The sequence below is a fragment of the Akebia trifoliata genome, chromosome 13 (genome assembly GCF_017979445.1).
Source record: "Akebia trifoliata isolate Shusen 1 chromosome 13, ASM1797944v1, whole genome shotgun sequence".
In the NCBI taxonomy this organism is placed as follows: Eukaryota; Viridiplantae; Streptophyta; class Magnoliopsida; order Ranunculales; family Lardizabalaceae; genus Akebia; species Akebia trifoliata.
Window position 1 is genome coordinate 3,524,159 of NC_141387.1, and position 24,785 is coordinate 3,548,943.

At 35.0% G+C, this 24,785-nt stretch overlaps 1 pseudogene across 1 annotated transcript; it reads right to left on the reverse strand.

The window, feature by feature from the left end:
• Positions 1–240: 240 nt before the first annotated feature.
• On the reverse strand, positions 241–5,065 carry LOC147387358 (G-type lectin S-receptor-like serine/threonine-protein kinase At4g27290; annotated as a pseudogene). Its single transcript, XR_015171464.1, has 6 exons — positions 3,755–5,065; positions 1,705–1,862; positions 1,403–1,613; positions 1,068–1,305; positions 838–988; positions 241–711 (listed from the first exon to the last, which is right to left on the reverse strand). The product of XR_015171464.1 is annotated as a G-type lectin S-receptor-like serine/threonine-protein kinase At4g27290 (transcript).
• Between the last annotated feature and the right edge of the window lie 19,720 nt (positions 5,066–24,785).

The following is a 24,785-nucleotide window of genomic DNA, read 5'->3' on the forward strand; positions in this document are numbered from 1 at the left end:
TTTAATGATGACTTCCTCCCCATAGAGATCAACTTCACAAAAAAATCAGCTCATTTCGGAACTTTTAGTCCATATACGACAAAAATTTTGCTACAATTTTGCAAACCAAACGGTATATATAGGGAAGCGTTTGGAGGCCCTAAAGAGAGCCTAAAACTCTGCCAAATCCAAACTATCTTTCTCTTGATGATCCTTTTTAATATCATGGTTTTGTTCATTATCTTTAATTAATTTTGTATCTCAGGATTGAAAGTGGAGTTTATTTTTCCCCAATACTGATATTTCCTACTTCATTGATTGAATTGGTCCTCTATCCAGTATACAAGAACTTACAAGAACATATATATGAGAATTAATACAGTTTGTAAGTTTTATACTGATAAATGCTAGCAAAACAATTTTCTATCGACCTTCTAACAAGGAAACAGTTGCCTCATTTGAACATAACTTCTTCCCATTTGATGATGTATCTGCTTCATTGAGACTCCTTTCATTATTATAAAAACCAGGTTGTTTCGGTTGGGGCATGAATGTAGTCTCACTACCTAACATTAACACAGCAGATGACATGCTAGGCCTGTCTTCTGGGTGCTGTTGCACACATAAAAGACCCACTTGGATGTATCTCAACACTTGAGACTCAAGCAATCCATCCCCCACTAACATATCTACCAGTTCCAAGGCCCTGGCTTCATTCCATAGTTTCCATGCCTTTAAAAAAAAAACAATCAAATATATTAACTTTTTACTCATAAAAAATGGAAAAGAATGTTCATGTTAGATAACTATAAATTTAATTTACTTGAGAACCAGGAGGACATTCATTTCTTTACTTACATGTCCAAGAAGGTTGAGATCATGGTCAGGATGATCAAACCCTCTGTTCTTCTTTCCACTTATTATCTCCAACATCAAAACACCAAAGCTAAAGACATCGGATTTCATTAAAAATAGCCCATCTATTGCATACTCCGGAGACATATAACCACTACACATGACATCTTCAAAGAAAATTAGTTTTTAAACAATGAAACTATATGCATAGAGAGTAATTCTATAATACTTACTAAGTTCCAGCTACCCTTGATGTTACTGCTTCAATCTGGTTTTCTCCAAAAGTTCTTGCCATGCCGAAATCTGAAATTTTGGGGTTCATCTCACTGTCTAGTAGGACATTGCTGGCTTTGAGATCCTTATGGATAATTCTCAATCTTGAATCTCTATGAAGATAAAGTAGTCCTTGAGCTATGCCTACTACAATGTTGAAGCGCTTTTGCCAACTTAATAAAGTATATCTTGCTTGATCTGAGCTAATTTTATTAAAAGTTAGATTTTGTCTACAAACTCTACTAAATAAATAATCCAATTAAGTCAAATATATATAGTCAAGAAGAGGCCAAACCAAAGATAAAGAAGTCTAAACTTTTGTTAGGCATGTATTCGTAGATTAACATTTTTTCTTCTCTTTGAATGCAGCACCCCAGAAGCCTAACTAGATTGCGATGTTGAAGTTTTGCAATCAAAATAACCTCATTCTTAAACTCGTTGAGGCCCTGCCCAGAAAACTTTGAAAGTCTCTTCACGGCTATTTCTTGTCCTGTTAGAAGTTCACCCTAAGGATTAACACAAGTGAACAAGCTTATGAGAACACTCATCTTGTTTAGGTTTCAGCATAATTAATTGGATGAAAATGATGGGTAGTACCTTGTAAACTGGACCAAAACCACCCTCTCCAAGCTTGTTATCACTGGAGAAATTATTAGTGGCAGTTTCAATTGTAAGAAAATCAAACAAAGGTAAGTTCAGCTCCCCCCTCGAGATTTCATCAGTGTAATCTTGGGTTTTATTGCCTTCTTCATATCCTGTTTGTTTACCATGAAAAAATTTAAAATCTATGAATTATATCAAACAAGGTGATTTTAACAATATAATATTTGATTTTTTTTATAAAAAGAATCAACCCTTTGGTTTGGAATCCTGCAACTGTGATTCAAGGGATGATTACAAGCATATTTTAGGTGGTCCATTTAGTAGTGAGACCTAATCGCATGCTTGAAACATCTAACAATTAAAACAACAGAATTAGATATAGATGTAAAGGATCTAGACCTGTCACCGTTAAAATATATGTATGTGGGAAATATTTGGTACCTACATTTTACCTTACGTTTTGCCCAACGTGTTTTGTCTTACATGGGTTAGAGCTTTTGCAATGGGCTCATATTTGGTGAGGATGATATCTATGGTGAGGAGATCATCCTCGCCAAATATCAGTCAATTCCGAAACTTCTAACCCCATGTTTACAAGTTGAAGAATCTTGGACCGTCAATTTTTTGGTCCAATCTTTGACACATGATTTAGTAACACACATAATATATAATGACTAACACTAAAAGACTTCGAGATAAGTAAAAAAAGATCTAGAGATTTGTTTCAAATATCCAGGATTTCTTTTACAAATCGTGAGGTCTTCTTGATGGTGGATGAGCCTTAGTAAAGTTTCTTTTCCTCACTATGATAGTAAGCCTAGTAGGACTCATATATAATAGGTATCCCATCCCCCAAATGGTTGGTATGAATGTTTACCGTATGTGATAAAAAAAATCGTGTCCTCAACATGTGGTCCAGAGATCACATCTACGTGAATGCAGAGTGTACCATCAGTGCAACATAAGTAACTTACCTGTTTGCGTTGTCTTGGTCTTCCAAATGGTACAACCAATTATCAAACCCAAGGCAAATATTCCACAACAACTGATACGGATGCAATCACAACCACTCGTCCCTTCTTCTTGTTGGAATCAACATGTACCTTATTGCCTGTCGCTGTAATAAAGTAAAATCTCATGTGTTTTTGTCTAGGAAAAATACTTCCCTTCCTATGTTAGTTTGGAAAATTCCGTGACTGGGGCATCCAAATATTGATAGGATACCCCAGGTATGTAGAACACAAATTGTAATTTTTTGAATTTGAATAATGATTTTCTGACTCTTTTTTACCATTGAATTTGAATAATGATTTTCTGACTCCTCCCCCCTCTCCAATACTCCCTTGATGTGGCAGTGCACAGAACCAGAGATGTTTCCTCGGGATTCACAACTGTGCATAATTATGGGGTTGTGCAATTGTGTATCCGGAGGAAATATACATGCACGACTCTTATAAATTTGGGAATTGATGGGCTATGCTTCTTTTATCAAAGTGGTTGTCCATGTGGTCTCAAACTAATCTCACTAGCTTTTTTTAGTTCAAGATAAGCAATACGAAGAGTAGGGCGAACCTGACTAATTAACATAATCAAACACCCAATCTTACTAAGTTTCTGGGCATGCCACGTTGAGAGAAAACCTGCGCTAACCGGTTACAGCCAGGTTTTCCTCCACTTGGCGTGCTAGAAGCCTTAGCATGGCTAGACTTGTTCTAATATTTTGAGCCTAATTCTTTGTTCAACTCTATCTACCCAAATCTTAGTAAATCTAATTGACATGAGATAACTAACTCATTGAAAACCATGAATATGGAAATGAATTAAACAAAAATATAGTGCAGAGTGGCTAATGACCTTGCCATTATGGCTGTTTCCTATTTTGTTCACTTAGGAGGGAAAAAAATGTTATTCGTATTCTTTGATTCATTTTCTAAATTTAACAGAAGAAAAAGCTTCATTTTGGGATAAGATGATCAAGACAATAATAAAAGATAAAAAAGAAAAACACAAAACCCATGGAGACTTATTGGTGTTAGATTTTTACCTAATTCTGCAGCTGCCATCCGAAGATAAAGATCTTGCCCACCAGTGATGAATTGGGTAATGTCAACCAAATCCCCAAACCATAGGAAACAGCCACTGCCTACTTTCCTCTAAAATAAGAATTAGCGTAAGCCGTACAAGAACAATTGTTTAAGCAGACCATCTTGCATTCCTCAAGACTCATGCTATTGTTCAACCACCAGCCTGATGCATCTGGCAATTTCACAAACCCATCACTATTGTTGCAATCCAATGGTGTTATCCTTTTGCATCCACCTGTACAATTAATCCGTGCCCAATCATCTGGAGAATTGGGTGTAAATCCCTTTATAGAATCACAAACGGGTGAATTATCGATGTTGCAAATACCATAAGCACCACAAATACCATAATTAGCACATTGGTCTTTCTGCAAGTTGTATAGGACACTCCACTCTAGGCTTTGATCATTCCATGAAAAGTGTTCAAGCAAGCCCCATGGTTGCAGCACCATTCTCAAGATTACAGAAGTGTCTATCCTTTCATACTTATAATAGATCTCTTCATTGTTGGCAACAAAAAATGCTTTGAAGAGCGCATTCTTCTTCTTCACAGGCGTGCCACTAAATCGAAACCCAATCCATGGCCCAGTTCGATACCTCCTGATCTCTCCTTTATGCACAACCAGTTGAGGAAATCCACGAGGATCCACATCAAGAGTGGTATTACCAGATGTGGAAGGATCCTTGGGGCTTTTCCAAGCCATCAAATGCCAATTCATACCAGTTTTTAAGTTGTATCCCAGCTTCATGTCCACTGACAATGTATTGGACGGATAATCAAAGCTCTGCCAGATATAGCTCTCTGGATCATCCTTGCCTTCATATTTCAAAACAAGATTCCCCGAGTCCAAGAGCCGAGCAATTGGATTCTTGGCCAAGGAATGATTCGAAGACGACCAAATAATGCTTTTGTTTTGATTCATTATTATAAGATTTCCCTTTTTGTCGATCTGGAGCAGTCCGGAATGATCTCTAAGTGGGTTGTCTCTGTTTGCAACCCAAACTACTGTTCGAATTGATAGGTTGAACCATATTCCCAAGTAAAAGTTTTTTGATTTTCCAGGACTGAAAAAGCCCAATTCGAAGGTTTTGCCAGATGAAATTAAGGTCTGGTTATCTTTAAGGAGTTGGGTTGAACATAGAGTGTCGCTTGCAGTTGAGATTTTTGACAAAGAAAGGACTAAGATGCAGCTGAAAAGAAGACATAGAAGATCCTCCATTGAAACTTGAAAATGATGAAGTCTCCACAGCCGTATAAGAGTGGAGGTGTGACTACATATATATATATATATATATATATATATATATGGGGCCGGTTCAGCGGCCCTAAAGTTTAACAAACTTCTTACCAAGTTTTCTATGTCGTTAGATGATGATGAATCTGACGGTTCAACGTGTGTTTACGGTTTTAAAAACAAAATGTAACCTTTTTACAATCGGCCTCCTCTAAAATTTTTGTATTCTGTTTTAAGTCCCCCCCTCTTAACAAATCCCTTTCTCTCCGAACTCTCTTCTTCTTCGTTCAGAAATAGAATACGAGCAGAGACCTCTCTTCTTCGTTAAGAAACAGAGGTTCTCTCATTTATTTTGCAGGCCAAAGAAGAGTGAGGAACAATTTTTGAAGAGCAGTGTTGCACTCTCTTTTGCAAAAAATGGTCACCCTGTATTGTTTCTCTTTCCATGTTTTGTCTCATTAATTGTTTGTGTAATATAGGCCATAGAAGGATCTCTGATGATGCACCGAAGCACAAAACCAGGATCTTTCAGAAAATGGATTCCTACTCGAAGAGTTTACGTTAACTTGTCAATTTGGCATCTAATTTGGGATTTTCCCTAGAATGTAGTAATATAAATTCATGTAGAATAAAAGATTTTTATCTATTCAGACATCGTACTTGCAAAAACAGTTTTGATCTTGGGTTCTACTCATATAGGTACCAAATTCTTTTTTTTTTTTTTTTGTAATCTGATTTTGTTGGATACAATGTGGTATTCCATCTTTTGTTAGCGCCTACAGTTAGTAGCTTCGATTCATCAAGTTTGTTAGTGCAATTTGGTTTAGTAAGTTGTTTCTTTTAATTTGAGAATGAAAAAAAGTAGTGCATTAGAACCTATCTTGGTTTTAAAGATCGTTTTGATGTCTTGTTAGTACAATTTGGTTTAGACGGGTTCTTTGATGGTCGTTCAAACTGGGTGAGAGTGAGAGAGAGAGAGAGAGGGACGATGATGGTTTTTTATGAAACTTGAGAGAGAGCGAGATAGATGGGCTTCTTCGTTACAGAGATTCGAAGAAGGGTTTTGTTTTCGTTACAGAAAGTTCGAACGAAGAAATGGGTTATGTTCTGTTGGGGCTTGTGAGGGACTTAAAATAGAATACAAAGATTTTATAGGGAGCCGATTGTAAAAAAGTTACGTTTTGTTTTTAAAACCGTAAATACACGCTGAACCGTTAGATCCGTCAACATCTAACGACATAGAAAACTTGGCAAGATGCTTGTTAAACTTTAGGGCCGCTGAACCGCCCCCTATATATATATATATATATATATATATATATATATATATATATATAGCTGTTCAGCAGCCCTAAAGTTTGCCAAACATTTTTCAAAACAGGGGTTACAAACTTTGGAATGAGCTGAATCCCGAGGAAACATACGCAGTTGTCACCATTAACTCAGTCCAAAATTGTTATCGCACATTTTTAAAATGTAACATGCATTGACACATGTTTCTCAAATATAGATTCTTTTGCTCTACTACTATGTTCTTTTGTGTGGTGTTTGCAAAAGTAAGTTGCCTTTCAATTATGTTCTCTTTTAAGTGATTATTGAACTTTTTTGAAATGTACTCTTTACCATTCTCGGATCGTATAAACAGATGTTGTGCCCAATCAATGTCTTTGACTCTAAATGAATTCCTTTAACTTCTAGAAATTGTTCAAAACTTTCTTTCAAGAAGTAGACCCAAACATACCTCGATTAGTCATTGATGAAAGTAATCATGCAGTGTTTACCACTTATCCACGCGTACTTCCCCTTGCCATATATGCCAGTATAGACTAGCTTCGAGATTTTTTTTATTGAAACATTGCTTTTTAAAAGGGTATTCAATATGCCTTGCCTAGATAGCATCTTGGGCATAATGTATTTGAATGAAACTCTAGCTTTGGAGGTCCTCAAACAAGTTCTAGTCTTGCTAGCTTATGAAGTTTTTTATATTGCATGTCCTAACCATTCATGCCAATGATCTGGTGTTTCATTCTTTCAAGTCTTCTCCATATATCCTTCTTTTGTCGACATGATGTGCATTGAGTTCACCTGCATTCTTTTTAACACTAGGATGGCACCTACTTTTAATTCTCAAAGATCTGCACATATTTGGGTCTAAACAAGGTGCATTATTGTGACCCAATTATATATAGACTCTATGTAGGAACTAGTCCTCACCCATCTTGTCGCAATGTCCGCATCACCCACGTGTTTTATCAGATGTTGTAAGTTGTCAACTATCAAGCTCACCTAATTTTCATCATATGGATGCATGGTTCTGAACTTCTTCTCATCATCTGTCATGTGATTTGAACAACCAGAGTCCACAATCCAATCCTTTGTATAATCAAGGTTGTATTCTATTTACATGTGCAATTCTCGGAGACCACATTAGCTTCATCATGTTGATCTTCGAACACGATCATGAATGTATGCTCCTTGATCATCTTAATGATTGTTGATATAGATATGTCTTGTGCTACAATAGTTGATGCATAATCTGCTTATTGCTCCTAGTCTTCTTCATTACTAGCTTCCCCTCGCTTGCTAATTTCAATGTCACAAATCTTCAGTGGCTGCATTACCTTCTATAGTAATTAATATTTCTTTATAGTCGCGTAAAAAGTGGTATGGATATCCATGGTAACATGACTTCTTAATTTGTTTATCTTGGTCTTTTTGTAGTTATTTCCATTGACATTGGTATATGTTCCCCAATTTTCAATATGCCTTTTTCGCATTTTGATTTGAATTTGCCTTTGAATTTTCCTTTAGAATCTTTAGAAAATGTGGTACCAATTTTGATGAGAACATTCTTGTGGCTATTGAGAAAATTCTCTACCTCATCCACATCAGGTTGCGTCCCCCGCCCAACAATAGCCGCTATGTGTGTTGCATACTCTATGTATACCATTGATAAAAAAAAATTCATCTTGACACCTGAAAATTTATTTCTCTAGAATATGCAAAAGGGATGACTCCCTGTACGATGTGTTCATATGAAGGAAATTCTTTACCACAGAGTATTTTCCTTGATCAAGGCTTTCAATATCCTTTTCTAAGAGTTCAATTTATTGCATGTTCTTCAATTAGAATAGTCCTGCAAATATCTCTCATGCCTCTTTTGGTGTTTTCCCTTCTGACATATGAACAAGTATGTCTTCATCAATGGATTGCTTTATGTAAGGAATTCAACTCGAAATTCCCAACCTGTGAGAAACAAAAATAGAGAAAAACACACGTCGAAAAAAGGAAGTAATCACATGCACAACACAGTATTTATGTGGTTCGGCAATTTGCCTACGTCCACAGAGTTGCAGAGATTTCACTATTATCGAGAAGAATTATAAAGTGCGGCTCAAGTTCCAAAAACGACAACCAAGATCTTAAAAAAACCCTAATCACCAAAAACAACATCTATATACTGTGCACAGGATTCATATACTGTGCACAGGATTCACAGTGGGTTACAAAACGGGTCGGCCCAAGCCTCCACTCCATGGACTAAGCCTCAGAAAATATCCCATCAAAATACCACGTAACATTATTCGGGTCGGGTCGAGTCATCAACTGAATCAAACATAACTAGGCTCCACAAAGCCCAACATTTTAGTGTGTACAAAGCTCGACCAACCTTAGCAGTCCACTTTGTCTTCAACGTAGGGTCTTCTAGCGTTACCGTGTTGTCTCACTTATCACGTCTCAGAACTCATGACCAAACTTATACGACTCATACATGATTTTCAAAAATCCTATTTGCCAAAAAAAAAAGAAACTTGAGTCACTAGTCATCTTTTTCTTCAATGAAAGTTTTCATGTAGTCGTACCTAACAAATTCTTTCAAAGAATTGCCACCTCTTTGATACCAATCGTTCAAGTCTCTATTATGTAGAATAATCACAAGTTGCTTGATATTTTGTTATTACGAACATGCAGGGGCAAAACTAAGGATTTTCTTATAGTGGGGGATTGTTATGCTACGTATGGCAATTATGATAAATAGTATGGAAAGAGAAAAATAAGAAAAAAGATAAGAAAAAAAAAACACAAATTTAATGTGGTTTGGCAGTGTGCCTACATCCACAGGAGCGAGGAGCTGAATTTTCATTATATGTCAAATTAGGGTTACATCATATGAATTTATAATAAACCCTAGCCATATAATAGGTGTTAGAAAATTCCAATAATACTCCTGTACCTTATTGTTGGAGCGTTGCCCCCGCACCCCCAACCTGTTAATAGTCCCTAGTTATAAAATAGTAAATTACATCCCAAAAGGTAGATGCTGTTATATTGCTTCCTCTCGGCATCAGCCTACTTTCTTTGTATATGTGTTCCACTCAATATGAGCCACATATTACAATAGGGCAAACTATAGTTTCCTAATAAGGTTGAAGAATATGAAAAGGAGTAGTTTTAAGATGAAAATTGATGGGTTTTATGTAGAGGTCGTAGAAAAGGGCATTTATGTCATTTCTTATTATTCTATGAGAGAAGACCTAAGTCAAGGGGCAATGTCATCGATGGAGGTGAGAGAAACTACCAAATATAGGGGTTTTAATAAACCCAAAACCTTGAGTGGGGTGGGGGGAAACTCCCAAAAGCTTGTTGGGGCAAACTCCAAATATTTCAAAATCTCAAGAGGATAATGTAACTTTTCAAAAATTTACTAGGAACAAGTGCCCCCATTGCCTGCGCTGTAAATCTGCCCCAACAATCGTGTTATTGGCCTCAACTATAAAAATGCAAGAGATACCAAACACACCACACATCGAAAAGAAGAAGGAGAAGAGTTGAAGAGAGATTTCACTATTTAAAATAATACAGTAGAATTTTCTACAACTCAACACAGTGAACCATGCTTTTGGATGCTATTAATAAGTAAAATGAAATTATACCCCACTAACACTAGAACTCTTAAAGAGATAAAGTCATAATCTAAGTAGTAAATATATTTTTTTTTACTTCACCTAAAATACTGAATAAATCCTAATCTTAGATTAATTATCCTTAAAGAAAAGGGACCTAATTTGAGTTGGTTTAATTCACCAGCCCTACCCCTCCTGTAGTGGTAGAATCGGTGATGACAATAAGAAAAAAATTTGTTAAGCATAAAAGAAGAGATGCATGGTCAGTGATTTTTTGCCCACAGTGTTGTGAGCCCAAATTTGCTCACAGCCCAACAGTTGCTTGACATGTGGTGCAAATGACGTAAGCAATAAGAGAGAAAATTTCTCTCCTACATATACATCTACTGCCAACCGATTTTTCGAGCTTGATCCAAGGTGTTGAAAATGAACAACTACCTAGCACTCAAATTTAAAATTAAATTGAACAGTGAAAATAATTTTTTTTTTAATTATAAATATTTTCTTAAAGTTCCTAGAATTATGTCCTCAACAATCCCATGGCATTAGCTCATATTTTTGAATGCTACAAAGTGATTTGGTCTGAAAATTTCCTTTCTCCACTGTAGGTAGGATAGTGAAATTTTCTCTCTCATTACTTACCTCATTTGCACCACATGTCAAACAGCTGTTGGGCTGTGAGCAAAAAATCATTTTATGCATGGCCCACATTTCTATTTTATAATACGAAGGTAATATTAATCGTATTACATGTCGATTGTTGAGTACCCATATATTTATTAGTTGGGCATCTTACAATTAAGTTTAAAATTGACCGAATTTGCAAGGGACAATAAACAGGAAATAATTGGTTCAAAATTTTCCATTTTATTCAACACAATACCCATTCAATTCATTTGATATTGATAAGGCTCCAATTTTATTTTATTTTTTTAATTTCTTTCTTATTTTGTAAAGAAAATGTGGTGAGGAGCATATGCGTGATCAATAATAATGATAAAATTCTCTCCCACCATCCCACATCAATTAGAGGAGAAATAAAAGGAAAATGTTGAAGTAACATTGAAATTGACATCGATTGAAACATTTTCCTAGTCTATGTATGGTCTACATCAATATAGAAGATATTTTCAAGTGTATGGTCTACATCAATATAGAAGATATTTTCAAGAGAGCATGGTTTTTACTAGTCTATGCATGGTCTTCATGATACAAAATATACAACTAGTTGTTTGTTTAAAAATTCGGAGAACGGGAAAAAACCATACGAGAATAGTTCGGGTTCAAATCTCTAAAAAACTTTCAAAAATTGGTTTATAGAAGTTTTGGAATGAGCTGAATCATCATCACCATAGAGATCATTCTCACCAAAAATTTGTCGATTCCAAAACTTCTTACCCCATGTAGGACAAAACACATAGGACAAATAGTAAGGTGTCGAATATGACCCTATATATGTATAATAAAACACAAGTGAGTTGGAAAAATTGTATGTGACACAAACTTCTAATTAATTACAATGTTGTGGGAGACAAATCCAACTAAGACAAACCTCCCATCAACTAATATTTATGGGTTAAATCTTCCATCAAGCTATATTTAATGGGACCCACTTTATTTCTTTTATTCTTCACCTCATCTAACTTTACAATATTTCCTCTTTACCCCTTTAATCCCTTTTATTATTATTTTTATTACCCCCCTTCCCACCACTTCATTTTTTTTTTCACTTTTACCACCTTTATCTGAAAGATGACGTCCCTCCCCTATTACTATGTTTTCTCTTTTTCCTCTTTAATTATTTTTATTATTTTTCATATATTATCCCTTTAATCTCAATTTTTTTTAAAAAATACCCATTTCCATCAATCTTGGGATCCACTTTATTTCATTTATTCTTCTCCTCCCTCAACTTTACTATATTTCCTAGTTTACCGTTTTAATCTACTCTATTATTTTTCATCTTTAACCCTTGTAATCTCAAAGTTTTTTAATGGTTTTGTGGATTAAACTTTCCATCAAGCTATAGTTTCATGGGACTTAATTTAATTTTTTTATTCTTTAACTTTTTTTAATTGTACTATATTTTCTATTCTACCATTTTAATCCACTTTATTATTTTTTTTGGACCCACTTTATTTCATTTCTTTTTTACTTTCTCTAACTTGATTATATTTCTTTTTAACCCTTTAATCCACTTTTGTTTATCATCTTTTACCCCATTAATCTCAATTTTTTTTATAATAATACCCTTCCAATTTTAGCATTTTCACTTTTACCCCCTTAACTTGAGAGAGGATGCCCCAAGCCGTAGGCACAACTGAATTCTAGTATATATAAGACAACATCAATTGCCAAAATGGGAGCCAAAGTTGTGTCTTATATGGACTAAAAGTTTAATAATGTGATGATTTTCTATGAGGATGATCTCTATGGTGAGGAGATCATCCTCACAAAACAATCAACCCATTCCAAAACTTCTAATCCCATCAAAAGTGGTTTCAAATTAATGGTCCATAATTCTTTAACTTATAAATTGGTGTTAGAAGTTTTTGAATGGGCTGATTTTTTGTGAGGATAATATCCTCACCATAAAGACCACCCATACAAAAAATCTGCTTATTCCAAAACTTTTAGCCCATATAGGACAAAACACTTTGGCTACGATTTTGGTTGTTCAAAACAATCCATATATATATATATATATATATGGGGGAAGCGTTTGGAGGCCCCAAAGAAAGCCAAGCATTGTGCTTATTCAATCTATGGGGGCTAGAAGTTTTGGAATGGGATGAATTTTTGTGAGGATGATCTCTATAGTGAGAAGATCATTGCAACCAAAAAATCAGCTCATTCCAAAATTTCTGACCCCATCAAAAGTTGTTTACCAATAATTATAAGTCCACGATTCTTCTATTTGTAAACTGAGGTTAGAAGTTTCAGAATGGGATTATTTTTGTGAGTTTGATCTCCTCACCATAAAGATCATTGTTACAAAATATCATCCCATTCCAAAAATTGTGATCCATATATTGAAAACTGTTAGGCACAATGTTTGACTCTCTTTAAGGCCTCTGAATGCTCTCATAAATATAATAAAACACAACTGAGTTGCTACAATTTTGTGATTTTTGAGGTGGGATAACTATCCCCTCAACTACAACTTTCTAGTTGGACAACTTTTCCATCAAACCTATACCATTCTTTTTGTTTTTCCTTTTCATTCCCTCTAACTTTGTTATATATCCTCTTGAACTCATTTTATTATTTTTATTTTTCCTGCTAATCTTGAGAAATTTTAATAACAATGGTACGGCTTACTTTATTTCATCTACTCTTCACTCCTTCTAACTTTACTATATTTTCGCTTTTACCTCTTTTTAATGTACTTTATTATTTTTCATCTTTTACCCCTTTAAATTCAAAATTCTTCTATAATACCCACCCAACTTTATTTTTTCACTTTTGTCCTCTTAATCCTCCCATCACACTACTGCTTTGTGGGACTCACTTTATTTTATTTACACATCCCCCCTATAACTTTCCTATATTTTTCTACCATCTCTTTAACCCAGTATATTATTTTCCATCTCTTATTAGTTTAATGTTAAAAAAATTCTATAAGACCCCTCTAATTTTATTTTTTAAGATTTTACCCCCTTAACTCTAGAGTGGAGGTCCGTGTTGTAGGCATGGGTAAACTCTAGTGTATGTGGCAGGTTAGGTTCAAAGAGCCTATAAGATAGCCAAAGTATTTTGTCTTATATGTGCTAGAAGTTTTGGAATGAGCTGTGTTTTATTGAGGACAATCATTGAGGTGAGGAAATTATCCAGACAAAAAATCTGTCGATTCTGAAACTTCTAACCCTAGTATACAAGTTGAAGAACCATGGACCGTAAATTTCTAGTGTTAATCTGTAAATCACATTTTGACGAGGCTAGAAGTTTCGGAATGGGCTAATTTTTGTACAAGGATGATCTCCTCATCATAGAGATCATCGTCACAAAAAATCAGCTCATTTTGAAACTTCTAGCCTCCAACTTTCTCTCAAGAGTTTCAACTCACGATTCCAACTCCTTAAGTTTGATACACACGTTGCCAATCACATTAGAGTTCCATTCATATAGAGCTTTCTTTAACCTTTTGAACTTAGCAAAGAAGCTGTACAAATGAGTACCTTCCACACTATCCTTCCAATTAATAATTATTCACCACGTCCAAAAATCATTCTTGTCAACCCAAAAACCCATAAACCTAAATTTTCTTTGCCACGATCCCTCGGATTCAAGTTTCATTTCTAAGGGAGACTCATCTGAAGGCAATCTCACTTGGAAAATGAGTTACCATGGATTTAAAATCGCAGACAACCAAGCATTAGAAATGAGAGCTCAATCAAGCCTAGCTCAAATTCTCTTATACCTATATCTTTTATCACACCAAGTAAAATGGCTTCCTGTAAATCCTATACATGAACAAGACCCACATTGTTTAAGAAACTTTTGAAATTCCCCGTAGATCTAAGTGTGGGAATTAGTCCTCTTATTCTCTTCAATACTGATAACTGCATCAGTACGTGAAAAAATGGGTGAATTCGATGCAAAGGTCCATTGAATTTAACCTCTTTTTCACATGGTGTTTAAAAGAGTTGCGTCGAATTTATCCCTTTTTCACGTAGTGCTTCAAAATTTTGTTACAAGTGTCGTGTCAGATGGTAAGATGAATAATTCAATACTACTCCATAATAAGCTCCTTTCAGTAGCTGAACAACTTCCTTTTGCAATGCAGATTTTAAAACTGAATTGTCAATAAGAGACTCCAGAATAATAAACTGGCCATCCAAAGCAATCACCTTTACATGATTCTGATTTTCAAACCAAAACACCCAGATTAAAGCACAAGAATTGATTGGATCATTATAGGAAAACGAGAATGCCTTTAGAATCAAAGCAACTCAATTAAATATTGAAATTTGCTGTTGATCCAGACATAGGTTCCATGATCTCAATAAATAAAGGATTAGAATCTTTTTTAATTTTCTTCAATTTCGCCATAAAAGAGTTATTCATAATCCCCTGAATATTCCAGATTATTGCAGATGTCTTGGGAAAAAATACACCCTTTCTTGCCAAACTTCTTACTCTACGCCTTGACATGAAACCCATTCGATAACCAAACTTTCTTATCTTCCTTCTGTTCAACACCATCATAAACATATCAGGTTCCAATAAGGAATGTAAAGACCCGATTTTCGATTTCACGAATAAGGCATCTCATTAATTTAAAAATTATAATTTGGTTAGAAAATTCAGATTTTTGGGAATTCGGTGCTTAAAATATCTAAGTAAATAAAATTTTATATTTATAAATTTTAAAAGAGTTGAGTTGAAAATATTTGCTTATTTATTTTCTTTTGTTGGGCCTTCTGGTTAGTGGGCTAAACCATTTAGCTTAAGTGGTGGGATGAACAACCAATTTGTTGAACTTTGAGGGAGAAAGAAAACTGATTCTTTTCTTTCTATAGTTAATTGATTCAAATCGATATTTTTTTAATTGGAATATTTTCAAATTAGAAAAATCATATTAGGAAGAAAAGTTAAAATTCAAATTAATTATTATCCTCTAATATTCTTACTTTGGAGAGAGAAAAAGGAAATTTGGGATGGTCTTCATGGAAACTTGTTGTCGATAATAAATTTCAACGAATCTACCTCGAGATTCGTGAAATAAGATCGCAAATGATTTTATTGATTTTTGATGAAAAGTAGATACAGATCTCAATGTTTCCTCTGATTAACAAGTCAAGTACAAAAAATAGTGATGATGTATGTAGATTTTCTTCTCTCCGAGCTTCGCGCTTTATTGGCTGAGAAGGTTGCTTGGACGTTGGTTTTGCTTTGTGCTTGATCTTCTGTAGAGGCTTCTGTAGATTTTCTTCTCTCCGAGCTTCGCGCTTTATCGACTGAGAAGGTTTCTTGACTTCTGGAGAAGGGCTTTATGCTTGATCTTCTCTTTAGTCGGAGTCCGGATCTCTGAAGAACCTTGCTTTGTCTCTGGAGGAGGGCTTGAGAGCTTCTTCTTCTCTAGAGGGTGAGCTTCTGTCTTCTGAGAGAAAGTGATCCAGATCCCCTCAACTTAAAGAGAGGCTCTTGTATTTATAGACTTAAAGGTAATTTAGCTTTCCAATTATACCCTCAACTTAAAGAGATTTAATTGATTTATTTAAAAGGCTAAATTTGTCCAAATCCAATTTTAAGGATTTTATGGATCATTATTGGGCCAAACCCATTTGTTTGGGTGTAGGGCCCAATATTTAATGTGTGGATCACTTGATTTTTATTTAGATCATGGATTTTATCTGCGAAAATCCAAATCCAAATCATATGTGGCCCGTCCCAATCAATGGCCCCAATTTAAACTTATGGGCATAATTTTAATTTAAGGGACTTTCTTTAATTTTGAAAACGATGGGGACCCGTTTAAATTTTGATGCCTACACTTGTCTTTATGGTATTCATGATTGGAAGACCAATTTAAGAAATTAGCTTATTTGAGAATAAAGATTTGAGAAATAAGGAGAGGATTGGGGCTAGTTAAGAAGACTTGTGTTGTAACAGTCCAATGGTCAAGATTTATTATTATTAGATTTGGAAATGAGGGCTGAGATTTTTGAAAAATAAAATGTATAGAGAATAAGGGAATGACGAGAGAAATTATTCTAATTTTGTGTCAAGAAAATCACAAAGGAAGGATGGATCATGGGTCATCATTTTGGACTAGTTTGACTTCTTTTTTATTTTTCTCATCTTTCTCTATCATCTCTTACTCTCACATCTCCCTCAAACCATTTTTTATTTTTACATATTTATTTATTTTTTTATAGGTAGTAAGTTTACATTGAATATTGGAAAGAACATAGGAGGAACCAATTGAAGAATAGAGATTTTAGATTTTCTCAAGATATTTAATCAAACTTTAAAGGTGGGTCGACAAAAACTTCTATTGGCATATACAAATAAAAGATAAATGAATAAATATTAGGTATTTATTTTTCTTGATCTTTGAGAAATGCATTATGATGCACATGATTGTAATTGCATGATGGCCTTGAGATGAATTGATCAAATAAATGTACAACATGAAATTATTTTGCACATGAAGATAAAAATGTTATGAAATGAGCAAGTAGGGCGTAGGCCCTTGAGTGTAAGACCCAAAAACCCTTGAGGAGGATCCCTGAGTGGGACAAAGAGTCCGACCGAACTGTCGTGAAAATTAGTGATGATGGTTATGATTGAATGGTGTGAAATTCGCTCAGCATTACATGTTTTTTAATTTATGAAAACATTCAATCAAATGTCTATATTTTTGCTCATGTATTGATCAGGGTCTAGAATGTCGTTTCTAGATTCCTAATTACATAGACTTTAACAATAAATCATACACTAAACCTTCTAATTGCATATAGTTAATTGTTAGTCAATAATAATTCTTATTTGCAATATAATTATGTAATTTTGAACTAATTATTGTTATTTACATGTAATAGAAATTCTTCGTAAAATTTCAAGGCGAATTAGGAAAATCTGAAGTTACCACTCTTATCTAGGATCTAAAACAAGATCGTGGACTAAAATTCAAGTCAATTGACCAAAACTTTACTGTGGTACCATGGTCAACAATGGCGGCCCGGTCAACGAAGAAAATCAAACCTCGAGATTTGTATTGTAGCTTGGCGACTGAAATACATTCGTATTGAAGTAGGACTTCGGTATTTTTGTAATCATGAAATATTTCCGAAATTCTAATCTGGCCTTTCTATAAATAAGAGATCAGACTAAAGGGCATCTCATATCTGATATCTCCAATCTTCCCCGGAGGTCAATTTCTCTTTTTCTCTTCTTTTAGTTTAGATTTTTATATTTTGCTTTCTTAGTTTTATGAAAATTATAAGGAGGTTCTACTAGTTTCAAGTAAAGAAGCAATAAATATAATTTCTTTCTCTTATCTCTATTTTTTTTCCATGCTTTCTTTACTTTATTTTTGCTTTATTGTTCTTGCGATAACCATTGATTAAATATCCGTTAGATCTATTGAGGAAGCCTTAGCAAGATTTGTCAGTGCTTTACTGTTCTTGTAATAACTTAATAATTTTATTGTGATAGCGTAGGTATTTATTATTAGGTTGAATATTAAATGTTTTCAAAGTTTTGATGGTTTCTTTCTTTGATAAGTTCAAGAAAAACCATCATCTACGGAGAATAGTTAATGTTTACCTAATAATCTAGACCTAAATTATTGCATATACTTTTGATCTCGTTTATATTTTAACTGCTTGATTTTTTTATCTAGAAACATTAGTTTTATTTAGTAGATCGAGATAAATAGAGAACCAGAATTCACTAATAAAGCTTGTGAAGGTGGATCCAACTGATCTACACTTCACTTTCATATTTTTAAATTTTTATTTTAATAGTTTGTTTTAGATAAATATCTTTCAAAAACTATTTTTAATCAGTTATATAAACTTGAATTGGATTGGAAGTAAAAATACTTTGGATTAATGTTATTTCTATAATTCGACACTTACTTACTAAGGTTTTCTTTTGTTCTTTGTCTTATCATCATTTACAACTCGAACATGTATCTTTAATTTGTATGTGCAAATTGAATTATTATTATAGAGTTTTTTTTCTTATGAGTTTTGGCTCACAGACATTGTCGGATTCCATTTCAAATTTGACAATGATCCCAATGACTTAAATGATTTGGAATGAAGATTGATGAGCATTTGATGCTTTATTTTTCTTTTACTTTATGCCACTAGGGCTCCTAATTTGGGAAATATTGATTCATAAGATTTGAATATGTTATTAGGGTTTTATTTGTTTTATATGGTTGATGTTATTACATAATAAATGATAAGTTTTATGTTGAGTTACGCAGCGAAAAAAAAGGTTCAATACGAATATTAGCTTTACGAAATAATGAACAAATCATGCATAAAACAACAGCTCACACAAGATTTGTAGTGGTTCGGCAAATTGCCTACATCCATGTACAAATGGAGAGGGATATTATTGATGATATGAAAGATTGCAATTCGCTTAAGAACCAGAAAGAGTTTCTGTTCTCTCTATGGTTTTATCTCTCTGTTTTTCACATTATATTTTTCATTTTTTATTACTTATTTATAAGTAAATAAAATCAATCTACAATAGAGAATGAGTTTCCTATTAGGAAACTTTTTTATCTCTGATTCGGTCTTGAATCTTAAGTCCATCACAATTTTGATTGAGCTATGTTTCAGCAGCGTTATCTTGAGGAAGAATTGTTCCTCCAATAGGATTCTGATTGAGCTACGTTTTAGCAACATCAACTACATTATCTTGAGGAGAATAAGTAGAAGAAAAAATATGAGAAAAAACAACAAAATTAGATTTAGGCTTCTAATCAATAGCGTGGCGGAAATCCCGTTCAATAGTGTGGTTGACATCCAATAGACTTCTATTCAACAATTCTCCACCTCGGTGAAGATTTCCCAAAACTGAGCTGAACACCAAGCATCCCAAACAAAAAAAAATAACACCTATCTCCCAAATGTTCTGAAGGACCAAAACGACTGCACCAACAATGGTTGCCTACGTACCATGATAAAATGGATCAAGCTGCCCGTAGTTCTAGTAAATCCCCCTCCGAGGCCAACTCAAGCCATACGAACAATTTGGACCAAGTCCAAACAATGATTGAACTTAATCCCTGAAACAGTCTTTGTAAACATATCAACATGATTATCAACTGTACGAATCTTCTTTAAAAGAATCTCACATTCTTCAAGAATCTATCTTACAAAATGGTATCACACGTCAATATGCTTTGTGCACTAATGATGAACCTGATCCTTTGCCAAGAAGATAGCACTCTGACTATCACAAAAAACATCAAGATGCTCAATCTTAATTCCCAAATCATGCAAAAGACCCTTCATCCAAATTGACTCCTTTATAGCTTCCGTCATAGCCATATACTTCACCTCTGTAGTCGACAAGGCTACAGTAGACTATAACGTTGACCTCAAACTAACCGGTCCTCCACCTAATGTAAACATGTACCCAGTAGTAGACCGCCTCTTGTCCAAGTCACCCATATAGTTGGAATCCACATAACCAACATAAAATTGATCCATAGAACCTTGTTTATGAAATTCCAAACCAATGTCTACAGTACCTTTAATATACCGTAGAATCCACTTCACAGCTCTCCAGTGATCCCTTCCAGGATCATGCTTATACTTGTTAACCATCCCTACTGCTTGTGAAATATCTGGTCAAATACAAACCATAGCATACGTCAAAGTACCAACTGCGCTAGCATAAGGAATGTGACTCATATAATCACGATCCTCATCAATCATTGGAGACATTGAAGCCCCAAGCTTAAAATGAGGAGCAAGGGGAGTATTCACAGTCTTTGTATTTCCATCAATGCCAAACCGAGCAAGTACCTTCGTCAAATATGACGTCTGTGACAGATGAACCGTTCCCTTCTCCCTATCATGAACAATCTCCATACCCAAAATCTTCCTAACGTCACCCAAATCCTTCATCTCAAATTTTTGAATCATCTGTTTCTTCAACCTATCAATCTCACCTTTATGCTTGCATGCTATAAGCATATCATCCACATACAAGAGCAAATAGATAAAGGACTCATCACGTAGCTTGCATAAATAGACACAGTGATCATAATGACTTCACTTATACTTTTGTCCAACCATAAACTGATCAAATCGCTTTTACCACTGTATTGGAGACTATTTCAAACCACACAACGACTTCTTTAGTTTACACACATACTCTTCCTTACCAGCAACTTTAAAACTATTTGACTGAGTCATATAGATCTCCTCATTTAGATTTCCATGTAGAAACACAGTTTTCAGATCGATTTGATGTAACTCCAAATTGTATTGTGCTACCAAGGCCAAAAGGATACGAATGGAGGAGTGCTTCACCACTGGAGAAAATACTTCATTGTAGTCAATCCCCTCCTTCTGAGCATAGCCCTTGGCTACGAGTCTTGCCTTGAATTGCACATCATTCTCTTGAGATCCATGTTTCTTTGTATACACCCACTTACACCCAATCTCCTTCTTTCCCTTAGGCAACTTAGAAAGTTCCCAAGTTCCATTCTTGTGAAGAGAAAACATCTCTTCCTTCATTGCTTCCTCCCAAACGTTAGCTTCAGAACCATAAATAGCTCCATGATAAGTGAAGGGAACATCTTCTTCAACGACTGGTAATGCATAGGCTACCATAGCCTTTGCACTAGGAAGTTCCATATTCGACTTCTTCTTTGGATGTACCATATCTTTAACATACCAACTAGGTTGTTTATAATTCCTCTTCGGTTTTGTAGTTGCAATTGACTTCACAACTGGAGTCGTCTCATTTATACCCTCATCTGCCTCTTTTTCATCTATGTCTTGATCAAATGAGACATCAGCTAACTGCCCCACATCCGCTGTCACATCAGTAAATGAACCACATCGTGGTACAAAACTAACAGGATTTGGTGAATACACATCAATTTCCACCTGCTGCAATATCTCGCATGTTCTCTTCTCTTCATGCCTAGAGTCATGTGACTTCAACATAGAAGCCTCATTAAAAGTGACATCCCTACTAAGAACTACCTTTCTGTAATCTAGATCCCAAAGTTTATAACCTTTTACACCTTTCTTCTTACCCAGAAAAATTGCCTTTCTTGCACGCGGATCCAATTTACCATCATTAACATGATAGTATGCTAGACACCCAAAAATCCGAATATTGTCATAATCACTAGCAGGTTCTCTAGACCAAGCCTCCAACGGTGTATTACCACCAATTGCAGATGAAGGAAAACTATTTACTAGGTAACATGCATAAGTAATCGCCTCAGCCAAGAACGCCTTGCCTAACCCAGAATTAGATAACATACACTGAACTTTCTCCAGCAAAGTTCGGTTCATGCGTTCCATTACTCCATTCTGTTGCGGTGTCTTTCTAACGGTGAAATGCTAAACAATACCCTCATTCTGACATACTTGTAAGAATGGATCATTAGTATACTTCTCGTTGTTATCCGAACGGAGCATTTTGATTTTTCTGCCGGTTTGAGTTTCCATAGCCTTCTTCCACCTCAAGAATATCTCTAGGACTTCATCCTTACGTTTCATGGTATATACCCATACACGCCTAGAATAATCATCAACAAAAGACAAAATAATACATACCTCCAAGCGATGCATTCCTGGAGGGTCCCCAAATATCTGAGTAAACATAATCGAGGATTCCACGAGTACGATGGATAGCTGTGCCAAACTTCACCCTTGTCTGCTTGCCTAGAATACAATGCTCACAAAAATCTAACTTGCACATTTTAGCACCCTTCAATAGCTCTTGGTTTATTAAAACACACAAGGACTTCTCACCAGTATGCGCCAATTGCATATGCCACAACCTTGTAGTATCTATGGAAGTAGTCTCCACTTTCCCCGCAGTAGCAACATCTCCCATAATAACCTCGCCATCCAAATAGTAAAGATTATTACTCCTCCTATGCCCTTTCATAACCACCATGGTTCCTTTAAGGATCTTCTTCACACCATTCTCAGATACGACTTTGTACCCTTCAACCTCAAGAGTGCCCTTCGAGATGATATTCTTTTTCAAAGCAGGAACATAACGAACATCTTCTAACTCCTTAACTGTACCGTTGTTCAACTTAAAACAAAGCATACCTATTCCCAATATACAACAGGACTGATCAGTTCCCACCAACACAGTACCACAATCTAGCTTCTTAAAGCTAGAAAACCACTCCCTTTCGGGACATATATGATAGGTAGCTCCTGAATCTAAAATCCAACCCTTCAAATCAGCAACACACACCCTCGACGATACAACCAAAGAAAAATCAGAATCAGAACCGTCCTCTTAATGAGCAATATTCACTAAGGAACCATCTTTCCCACCTTACTTCCTTTTTAGAAGGACAGGGCAATCCTTCTTCCAATATTGATAAGGTCCCAATAATTTCATTTTGGGACCTTAATTTCATCAAGATTATCAAAGTTTAAATGCTAGTTCCTTTAAAATAATAATAAATTTTATTAAATCCCAAATTTATGTAGCTAACAATAAATTGTTACTAATTTCAGGTAAAAAGGGCACATTCGAAAACCACCAAAAGACATAACAATTATGGTTACAATACGCGAGCCGAAAGGAAGCATCCAGAAAAAACTCGAAGGATTTGACCGCCACGTTATCGCGCCGCGGTTAGGCGTTACCGCGCCGCGGTTAGGCATGACCGCGCTACGGTCATCTTGAGGAATTTGTCCTCGAGATTTTCACAGAAGCTTCCAATTGCTTCGGTGGTTGTAACTGAATGGGTCGTTTGAATTAAATCATCTGTCAAATCAACCCGATTATCCGAATACGAATGTTATAAATTGGAGGGTTGATTTCAGAGAAGGGGTCCCCTCTTGGTCCCTCTTGACCCTCTTCTTCTCCCTAATTTCTCTATATTTTTCCTGGTTTTTCTTATAGAGAGAGTTTGTGTATTAGTGAGAAGATCAATTGTTTCTCTTATTTCTTATTGTAGTTCTTTTGGGAGTTATTAAAGAAGGATTAAAGTGCATCTTCTTCTTCACCCATTTTCTCCTTTCTTTTATTAATTTTTACAATTTTAATTCTTGCGATGATTAGCTAAATTCTCATTAGAGAAGTTAAGAAAGCTAGAGCAAATTCGTTCCTCTAATGTAGTTTTAGATTCTTACCTTGCTTACATATTTATTATTCTGAAAACTCTACTCTGATTAAGGTAATCTAGCCTATATTTCTGATTCAACTTTGATAGCCATTACTTAGATAAGTTCAACAATGGCTATACTATGTAAAGAATGAGAATATGAGTTATGCAATTTCAATCAGTTTAGGATTTTCATGGATAGCTTTTGATTACTTTCAACGATTTAATTGTTCCACCTTTCGATCCATGAGCAATGACTTGCTCTATGGATTGAGTTATCTCTTATAACTAATCTATATTATGGATGATTTGCAAATGTTTGATTGACTTCTCTAAGCCTTCTCTCTCAGATTTTCAATCTTTATTTTCTGTTTTAAATTTTAATTGCAAGTTAATTTTCATTTCATTTATGCAACAAATCTGTTTTGTTTTTAAAGAATCAATTTTCAAACTCTGTTTTGGCATTTTTATCCGTATGAGCTTTTGAATCCAAACTGACCCTGTGGAACGAATTCGACTTGCCCAGTGTCTTATTTTAATTTCTATATCTCTGCATTTACACAACAAGATTTACAATCGATAAAAATGGCGCTGCTGCCAGGGACAGCGAGTTGATTCATTTTTCAATTCGGAAAGTATCCGAAACAGTTTTCGAAACATAATCGAACTTGTTTTACTTGGAACATAAGCCAAACGAACAGAAAAAAATTTAAAAAAATTTCCATTACAATCCTCAGGATATCAGAAACTATTTCCAATTTGAAAAATCAATTTTTATCAAAATTTCACCGCTCCGCGGTTGCCCCCTAGTGCTCCGTGGTGATGTGGCAATATTTCTACTGATTTTTGTTGACAAAGCTTCTGACATCATGAAGATTATAATGGTCATACTGGTTTTTTTCCTTAGTATTCTGATTTGAATAATTTTATTTTTTTCAAGTGAATGACTCAACGAAAATTGACGGAAGGCGACACGTGGAATTTTTATCCACTGGATTGATTCCCTCACCAAGAAGATCAGCAATTTTCAGTTCTCTGTTCATTTTATTTCTTTTTA